This window comes from Crocodylus porosus, unplaced genomic scaffold (genome assembly GCF_001723895.1).
Source record: "Crocodylus porosus isolate Cpor-Errol unplaced genomic scaffold, CroPor_comp1, whole genome shotgun sequence".
NCBI classification, from domain to species: Eukaryota; Metazoa; Chordata; order Crocodylia; family Crocodylidae; genus Crocodylus; species Crocodylus porosus.
Window position 1 is genome coordinate 39,624,694 of NW_017728909.1, and position 10,314 is coordinate 39,635,007.

The 10,314-nt window shown below is 43.0% G+C and overlaps 1 protein-coding gene across 3 annotated transcripts in view; it reads right to left on the reverse strand.

Moving 5' to 3' along the window:
* The window catches only part of ELOVL7 (ELOVL fatty acid elongase 7), a 48,688-nt gene extending 38,622 nt beyond the window's left edge, over window positions 1–10,066 (reverse strand). Inside the window, exon 1 of one of the 3 annotated variants that reach the window (XM_019532116.1) lies at window positions 9,993–10,066. The gene's annotated coding sequence lies outside the window, so the exon portion shown is untranslated. Of the gene's footprint in view, window positions 1–9,804; window positions 9,837–9,992 lie in introns of those variants that run through there. The other 2 variants (XM_019532114.1, XM_019532115.1) reach the window with 2 other exon arrangements.
* Window positions 10,067–10,314: the final 248 nt, after the last annotated feature.

The window sequence follows — 10,314 nt, forward strand, 5'->3', positions numbered from 1 at the left end:
TATATATTGATTCCATACCACTCTTACACCGTTTTGAAAAACCTTCCTTCCTCTTCATGCATCTATCTACACTGCTCTGTGCTTGTTTAAATCAGCCCCTCACCTTACGCTCCAGCTTTTTTCCTTCTGGTACATCAGGGGATACCTACCACAAACTACAGGAATTCTCAAACTGGTGATCAAAACTATCAAGTGTGCATGTTTGTTTTTTTTGTCCTCATATCTCCTTTTTTAAATTCCTAACTGACAACTGCGAGGGAGCATTCTTCAGTTGTGCAGATGCTCATATTGTGTAATGTGGATCAGTCAAAAAAAATTCAGACATTGTATAAAACAGACCTTTGGAAGTCTTAGAAATCCAAGGAGTCTGACAAAGCAGTGACTGAAAAAGTGATTTACGAGAACACAATGATGTGCATTTCCTTGCATTTGAGCAGGCAAATGGATTTGGCTCTTCAGTTTTATAGGGGTTTTGCTGCTGCGGTAATAGGGCTACCTAGAAGATGAAATCAAGCAGTTATTATTGCAGAACATTTATCTGGAGCAGTTTTGTTCAGTGAAGCTCTTTCTTCTTTGGTTAACTAGGAGTGACTGGCAGGAGAGGGTAGTAATGCAGAACTGAGGTAACTAGCAGCTGTACAGTAGTAGATTTTCATGGCCTAGATCATTCTGAAAATGTATGCAGAGCTCATCCCAGAAATGCAGCAGCAGGACACCAGCACCAGGATCTCTTCTTCATGGAAACATGAATTGCAAATCACCATCAAAATTCATTGCACCCTCCGCTACCAGTCAATACCTACCCCACTAGGCATTACCAGATCAACTCCTGGGACTTATCATGAAGGCTTGTTAATGTGCGTGTCAAAGTTTAGCACTGGACAAGAGGCTTCCTAAATTGTAGCAGGAGAGGACTCCTGAATACTATAGAGCTACTGATGGGGCAAGGTGTGACTATTTTTTCATCTGGCATAAAGGCCCAAATCCTTATTAACAGAAACAGCACACCTCCCCCACCACACACCCCCAATAATTCTGCAAGGTCTATTTGGATATTTATATAAAAACTCAAGACTGCTGACTGGAATGAGCAAGGGAACACTTGTTCCTTGAACCAATATGGACACTAAATGGGTGACTGTAGGGGTAAAAAGGAATACTTTTTGAAGAAGCTGAAATTCCCCCTCCGTATGTGCTTTGTATAACAGGTCTCTGCTCTGTTTGAGGAAGTTAATATTGTTTGCTAATAGGAATTTAAAAAAAAATATATATATAATACTGTCTGATTTTTTTTAAACAAAAAAAATAAAAACACTTTAGGGAAACTATAAACCTCTGTAAGAAAGAACAACCATTTTAGAGACCATTAGTTTATCACACTGAATAGGTTAAGTTTACAACACTGAATAATTATTCCATGTTAAAACAAAACAAAGTATACAGTAATATATAGATTTCTCTCAGCTGTGCTCCGAAGCATGGTTTCATCAACGGAAAAGTATTTAGCTTCTTACATGTCATACCACCATCCTCCAGATTATGCAGCTGGAATTTAAAACTTTATTACCTTGCTAAACACTCCGATACCATGGAAGTCCATATTTGTATCTCCACAGCTTAGAGTTTAATTCAGAGAGCTGTAATGCAAAGAACAAGCCTGATGCATCTGGCTGCACTGACTGCATTTTTGAGGATGCGGTGACCAACCTGAGGCAGATACTGTGTGGAACTGAGCAAATTTAGGGGTCAAGGAGCAGCGGCAGATGGGGGGTGAAAACCAAAACAAAGAGTGCACAGAGCACAAGCAAAAAGCCAAAGTAACAGATTCAGCCAGGGGAAACAGGATGAAAGTAGCATTAAGAGAGGGTGCAGGGCTAACTTATGCCTGCCAAAAAGGTTGGCCTGCAATGTCTTAAGGCATACTGCACTTGCTATTTCTTTCATAGATCTGATGGCCAAGTATAAATAGCTCAAGAACAAAATGGATTGGGAAGTACACGTCACAGCTTCAGACCAGTTCAGAATACTGGCATAATTTCACATGACAGAATCTTGATGAATGTTCTTGCCCGAGTAAATACTGAAGTGTTACAACATGGCAAACTGAATATGTTCTAATAAAAAACACACGAACAGAAGTCCATCCATTTGCCAGCAGTAGTTTAATACTATGTCCCTAACTGCTACATAACAGGTAGGAAAAAAGTAAGAAAACAAAGGCTTTCCAACACAATGGACAACAACATTTGTCAGTATTTTACCATTCGTTTTCTATAAAATGTAACCTATTAAACATAAGGCTCCACTCTGGCATTACACAGTGAAAAGAAAAGAACTTTCCCCAACATTACCCAACAGTTCAAGAGCAGAGTTGGGAGCAGAACAAGTCTCCAAAGTCCCAGTCCTGGAATAAAAATCTCATATAACACTGTTCATCAGTAGGTTTCACCATGCTCTATAAAGTATTATTTGTAAGAGTGGGGGCAGAGAGGTAGTAAACTAAGCACATAAAATTGCCCCCTCCCCAAAAAAGAAAAGAAACCACACTTCTCTAGTGTGACCCATTCACCTAGGAAAAGAATCAGGCCTTCCAAGTTCCAGTTCAGCTCTCTATACACAATAACACACCAATCAAGTAGTCCGATCATCTGCTTGTTTCTCGAAACAGAAAAAAAAAAATCGCCCATTTCTCAACCTTTAGTTATGCAGAAAGAAAAAAAGTGAGAAAATTTTTTATAGTAACCAAAATGCTTTTAAAAATGTGTTGCAAAGTATTTATAGCAAATCTTTCGGATTCTAGACAATTTTAAAGTACATTTGTGATTGCTGAACTCCAAGTCACAATTTGGATCTTGCAGGGTAAAAGTACACTTGCAAATTCAGTGAAATAGAACGCCAAGACTCTTCCCCCTTATTTTACACATCCCTCAGCCTCACAACGGGCTAAGGAAGTAAGTACATGGGGAAAGAGTGAAGCTTTGTCCTCCTACCAGAAAAGCAAAGCTTTCTTCAAATTCTCAAGAAGGTGATTATTTTCTGTACTTATAAAGCTGCTCAACTGACTGAGCCCCCTGTGCCCTGCTGCACGTTCGGTTCCTGAGTCTATTCCCACCTCTGCCCATGACTTACCAAGTGATTTTAAGTCACATGATTCCTCCATCTCAAAAGGGTTGTTTTAGATCAACGGTTCAACTAAAAACCAAAGCTCAGGACCCTGGATGACAGTTACTGTGACATAAAATAGTCTAAATTAAAAGCAGGGGGTGTTAAAGACACAGCCCATGGGCCAGTCTGGTCCATGGAGCCCTATCATTTGGGTTTCAGTGCTGCCTGTGGGTCTGACTGGACTACATGCAGCATGCATCAGCCCAAGCCCTGCATGAAATGCACAAAGCCAGTTTGTCAATGCGAAATCCAGCTCAGATGAACCAGTAGTGTCAAACTGCCTCTGAAAGCCTGGGAACTGCAATATTCTACTACATCATTTTAAAGGTAAGTAAGAATTTAGATCTAGCCAAACTTTGTTTTCAACAAGGCAGTGTTTGAATTTGCCATTATTCCAAAGAGAAGATTGGAATACAATTTTTTTCTCTACTTTCATAGAAAGTTTAACCTGTAAATAAATCCCTGCTCCCCCCCCTCATTTCAGTGCATGAAAAAAGGTCTCTGGCTTGTTTGTTAATAAACTACCCAAAAACCATTTTTTATGAATAGCAACTCATTTTTCATTAATGGAAATTTCAAGAGTGGAAATTCTACCCACTCTTGGTTTTTAGCAATTTTGTGAGGCTTTCAGTAGACAACATTTTTGTAACTTGCAAAGGTGTTCAACATTTTCTTAAATTTGACAGTCTTGTCTCATCCCACCCTGCAGAAAGCCTTCCAAAATTGAGGGTATATTTTACATGGGGAAGCTGATTTTTCTGTCCAGAATAGAAGATATTGTAGAATGGCAACCATGTCTCTTTTTTTTCCCCCTCTTCCTTCCAGCAACTACATAGAGGTAGGGACAGACTCCAACAGGGGCAGATCCAGGGAGGGTACAGTAATGCAGTCATACCTGCTTTGATTCCTGCTCCACTCAACATTTAAAATCAAAAGTAGAATTTTTATTTGGGCAGTGCTGAATCAGTTGACTTCATGGCTCATTATAATGTACCCAACCCCTGCTAATTGTTTTTCATTCAACAGGTGTTAATAGTCCTCTCTGGTTTAAAGATCTTAGTGTTTCACCAATCAAGCTATCCTTTATTCAGCGATTTTGCTATCAGTTAGCTACTCCTGATCTTCCTCTATTGCACAACTGTGCAAACTGTTTTTAGTCTTTCAAAATCCTGGATCTGCCCATGGAATTCAGGTCTTCAGCTGTAGCTAGTTTCAGCTTCTGTCTGAGCAGCCAAGAGCTGTTGACAGTTTAGCTGCAAATGGTTAGAACTGCTCAACCAGAACTACAGGAGACAGAGGATGAGCAACCTGCAGGCACATATTTGGAGACATGTAGTAGGCAAGGCAGATGCAGGCAAGTCTAGCAGTGAATTATTCTGTATCAGAACTATGTATAAAATGCTTTAAGCATGTTCTACTTATGTTCTCAAAGAAAAGCTTTCAACTTAAAACTAAACAGACTGCTTTCTAACTCTAATTTTATTTTGCCTTTAATTCTATATTAAGCTTTGGTCATATTGAAACTATGTTAAAATGACCTAAGGAATTAATTTCAACAGAACTGGGTCCAGACTAAAGCATATGGCATCAATGAAAGCCTATTCATTAAAACAAAATTAATATTATTATCAAAGTGATAGGTAGAGTGTGGTTTATCTACCTAAAGCCAGCCAAAACACCAAGAAGCAATATGTTAATTTTAACAATTAAATCCCAGTCCTCAAAAGCTTCAAAGTAACGTAAAGCAGCCAAAGAGCCAACACTTGGGAATATGCGCATGAGTGAGGAAGGGAGCAATCTTCAATTTGTTAACTTAAGTATCTACTATTTACAACTTAATTCTCAAGTGTACAAGAAAATTATTAGGAAATAACTCAATCACCATCAGGTCCAACACATACTTTTCTGTTAAATTAGTGTTAGAGTTTCCCTGAAGAAGATATAGTATGTCCAATAGGCTATATTTAGGATTGTAGTTGCTTTGTGTAAAAATGTTCATGCTGAAGAAAGTCAGTCTCCGGTGCACCTTACATTTGAAAAAGGAAATAGCAAGATTTAATGTTCCTTCATTTTGGTGGGAGTTTATGCAAGTGTTTTGGACTAGCCCCTAGAAAGCTGTGTCCCCATCACATACAATTTACTTTTAATAACAGGAATCCCATCATGACAAGCATTTTCCATGCCATTATCTACAAAGATAGCCTCACTTAACATGAAATAACCTTATTCCATGAACCTGGAGGTTGTTAAAAGAAAACTGCAAGTCTTACAAGGTTATTAGACAGTGTTTGCAAATAATTTCTGAGAGATGAGCATTATATTAGCTTGGGGCAGCTAAGGATCCCGCCCCCCATTCAAACGAGTCTGAGAACCTTCAGCATATTTCATGCTGAAGTGTGAGTTCAAAGTTCTCAAACTTTTTAGACTCCAAACACCCCTCAGAAAATGCCAACTTTTAGTTTTCACTTAAAAAAACCCAAACCCCCCCCCCCCCCAAAAAAAACCAAAAACAAATAAACAAACATTTTGGTTGCAAAGAACTCAAAGACCACAACAGGGAGGAATGTCTTTTAACACTGTGAATTCCTATTTGAAATCTCTAGGTTTATCTTGCAAATTATATTTTTAGGCATCATGGCTAAAGTGAGTTAAAACAGACAACAAAATCCAGAAATTCACCACAAGAAGCCTATCTCAGGTACAGTCTGGCTGAGGCAAATTAGTGCACAGTTAAGCTGGGATCAGCAGAACAGGGACAGGAATGAAAGTTTACAGCTTCTTACTCCCATTCATAATTCACATGAAAGGGGTAGGAAGGGGTGATCTTTATTTCATTGCTTCTCCTTAAAGACTGTTAACAAGTTCCATGTATTGACACAATGTTACATAGATGTCACAGCAAGGGCTACACAGCTGAAACCAAGGACTAAATCTGACCAGAACAACGTCCCTTACAGGGAATATGGAATGGGACAGAACCCAATTTCCTTGCGATGGCATTCAGAAAAATGTTTTAGCCCAGAGGAACAAAGGAAATTAAACACCTCCCCACACTCTGAATCTCACTGAAAAAAAGTCTCACTTCATCGATACCCTGACCACATTTTAAGATAACTATCTATGCCGCTTAAAATACACTTCATTTTCAGAGTAGACTAACAATGTTTAAAGTTACACAAGTGGCACAGGCAACAATGTAGCTACTGAAGCCTTGGCCCACACACTCGTCCTGACCTTAAAAGCAGCCAAGACTAACAAAGCCAAGCAAAATAATGGTAGAATAAATAAAACTTCCACTTAGACATACTTCATTTTTGTAAAAAAATTACTATTTTAAGTAGGATTTTAATTAAATATTGTGACTACACTATTTAGCATTACATATTTAATCCAAAGTGATCTCAAAACAACTGCACACTTGGCCTCAGCCAAGATAATTGGTGGTAATGTTTGACTTAATTTTGTAAAGCAGGGTCTGGCAACAGAGCCCATGAGGTGGCCAGGCACTGGGAGGTGTTGCACCAGACAGAGGGAGAAGCCAGACAGCAGTGGCCAGGTTAGAAGGTCCAGCCCACCACTAAAAAATAGCTACTGACTTCTGTTTGTAAAGCTCAACCAAGGCAAAGAGGCTGATTGGGTACAACTATGCTGTTCCAGCCAGAAAGCCCTGGTTGTCCATTCCTGAGCATATCCCACCAATCCACTCCTGCAGATATGCTCCAAATGCAGAAATACAGTGATAAAACCCTTGCAGGGCACCCTTCTGGCAGCTGCTCTCAAGGCCTCAGTCTCCAGTGTACTTGAAAGGCAGCCACTGGGAGCAACCTTACTATCATGCTCCAGACCTGGAAATGTATCTGCAGGCACAGGTAGCAGGAGCATGCTGAAGAACACCCCATTGGGTCTTTTTAGCTACCAGGGTGTAGACATGACCAAGGAGCCTATATTATAAAGTTTGCTGCATTACTTTCTTGGCTATTATTATTTCTTATGCTCTAGAAAAAGCAGCAATCAGAAGACAAAAATCAGGCATTAAAATTAACACCATTAAACAAAGCAGGGTACAGTTTAGTAGTCCAATACTTATAAAGTTTACTTTTGACTATTTATGCTGTATTCACCTTGTGTCACATACAACTCCAGTCGGGCAGACTGGTCAGGTATACTTTCTGGTTCTCAATCTTTTTAGACACAAGACTCCATAACAACTTGTGTATCAAGTGGCACCCCATTAAATAAACTAATTTCATTTTATTTATAATGCTTATCTGCTTGGAGAGAGACCAGGAAGGAAGAGCACCAGCCGGAAAGGAAGGGCCTGCACTCCAGTGAGTGGCAGGAGGAGGAGGAGGGGCATCTAGAAGAGAAGAGCCTGCACTTCTCCCTCTCTCAGGGGAACCCTTCCATAGCTGCCACAACTTCAGGGTGCTGCAGCTGGTTGAGAATCACTGCCCTAGTGCAATGCTATTATGTTCTGTTTCCAAAATCATGGGGAATGTACTTTCAGTTTTTAATCTTACTGTAAAATATACACATACATATACATACACAAAACCAAAAAACTTCCAGAAAAGGGGAAATGCAAAATAAAGTGGTGCCATAAAGACTTGTTTTCTAAATAGCAGTCTTGTGATTCAGTGTTTGGTTTGACCCTTACCATTGCTAAGAGTCCCAGTCTGCAGGTAAACAGGTTGCTTTCCCAAGTTTACACAATTTGTAGAGTGAAAAAGATAGGAGAACAGTCTTGCTAGTTTTTGCTGTTATTTTTCAGATACACCTGGGCAGTAGTAAGATTGGCAAAAACATCAATTCCATTACTTTGCAGCTTCAAACAAATAAAAAATGAATGAGTATTTTGACTAAAAAGTAAAGGTGCGGTTTACTACTAGGTGGGGACAGAATAGGAGAACCTCTGTTCATATTACAGAAACAACCATAAGGCTGCTCTGAAGGTGGAGCTGACAGACTGAGATACTGGATTAGTGAGAGACTGATCAGTCTCCCTTTTGGCAGGCAGACAATATCAGGTTAAAAGCTTCAAATTTATCAGATATCTAACGAGAACCTGATACAAAGATGAATCTCTGGACTGTCTCACTTCCACAGGTGCAGAAGACTAAGGACTGGCCTCTTACCAAGCCCCTCAACCCATACACATTTTGTATTCCTCTATGGTCTCTTCTGGTCCCCTGGCTGATGGTGCATAAATTGGGAAATTTAAGCAATATTGGGGTGGGCAGATACTGGATCAGGAGATACTGATACAATAAGCCAGAAACAGAAATGCTCAATAAAAAGAGGGTTTGAAAGAAAATAGGTGAGACAGTGTAGCAATGGGGAGGAAATAAAAGAAGTGGGACTCTGGAAAACCACAACTGACTATGGTAGAGCAAAGTAAAGCCAGGATGGGAAGAGTGACGGATGGAAGTATGGGAGAGGCAGTAAGGTCAAGCAGTGCTCAGCAAATCTAATAGGTTATTTTTGACTCTGTTCATCCACACATTTGATTGCTATTTTGTTTCCCCTCTCACTCCATAGCTGCTCAAATCATGCTCAGCAAGTATTATTAGATTAATGCCTGTGGAATTTACCTCAAATACATTCCATAAATGTTATTCCCTTCAATTCAACCTGCTCTGCTGCTTGAAGCAGAGTAGTATTTAATAGAAACTTGACTGACAGCGTTATAATGAAATAATGTACAACAACTTTATTCTTTAGATTTGCAAATCAGCATGGCAGGAGCTTACCCAGCATAAGTTACCTTTTTACTCTCTGTGCTGCTCTACACGGGGAATTAGAAGTTGTAATGATCACAAATAACAAGGTGTTAAACTCCTGCGCAAATGCTCTTTTTCTGGAGTCAAGTGGGAGCTGGATAGACCTGAGCTGGCTTTAGAAGCAGCACGTTGTATCTGCACAGACTGTCAGCTGCCGTAGCAAGTTTTTGTTCCCTGTACCACCTAGCTTAGGCGACTCTTTCTTCTACACTAAGCTGCAGTTTACAGCATAAAGACACCCTCAGCTGCCCCCTAGGAAAGATGAAGCCACAACAAGCTAAGGCATGGCAGCATCCACACAGGGTTGCATACTCCAATTTCAGTTCATTCATTCAACCTGCTGAATTCAGCTTAGCTCTGGGTGTAGGCTAATTTGCAATGCAGTAGTTGTGAAAGCCTCCTCAAGCTAGTACATGTCAGGTAGGTTTTTCCTCAAGCCCCAAGCACATCTGGGTGTGAACAGACATTTAGAAGTGCTTTAGAATTGCAACATTTTACATCTCAGCAATTCCATTTTATGCACCTGCTCCATCCCCCCTCAGCTGAAACTAAACGGAGGTCAATTAAAACCGGCAGCTCTGCAAACTCCCAGCCCTTACCTCGGGCCTGTCTCACTTGGCAGCGGCGGGGCCGCAGGAGTGAGGGCTGTCGGGCCCCGGCAATGCTCCCCTCCCAGCGCGCCTCTCCGGGGCTGCCCGGGGGCTCCCCTCCAGCACCGCGGGGCAGGGCTCCCGGCTCCCCACCTCCACCCTGGGGCGGAAGCGGACCCCCAGCCCCGGGCACCAGGGGCAGCGGCAGCCGGGCGGGCGCCCAGGAGCCCCTCGCGGGCCGCCCGAGGGCAGCGCCGTCCCCCGCTCACCGCAGGGCGCAGGCGCCGGGATCCTGCGGGCAGCCGAGGAGCCGCGTCCCCGACGGGAGGCGGAGGCAGGGCTTGTCCTGCAGCCGGCGGCCCCGGGGGGCGAGCGGAGACCAGGCGGGGAGCCGAGACGGCCGGACTGGCGCGGCGCGGCGCAGACACTGACCGGCGCGGAGCCCGAGCGGCCACACCTGTGCTGGCGCCAGGCAGCGGGGAGTGCTCCGGGGCAGCGGCCGCCTGCACCCGCCTCATGAGCGGCCCGGGGAGGCGGCGCCCGGCGCTTGCCCCCGCCCTTCCCCGGGGCCGCCGCCCGGGCCAAGGCGGGGCGGGCGCGGCGGCCCGGGCGAGTCCCGCTCCGTTCCGCTCCGCTCTGGCCGCGCGGAGACGTTTCCAGCAGTGGCTCCGCCGCGGCTCCCGCTTCCGCTCCCGCATCGACGGCGACTGCCTGGGCCGGGGCGGCCCCTGGGCTCCGGCAGAGCGGAGAGCCCCCTGCCTCGCCCACCGCACCCCTGC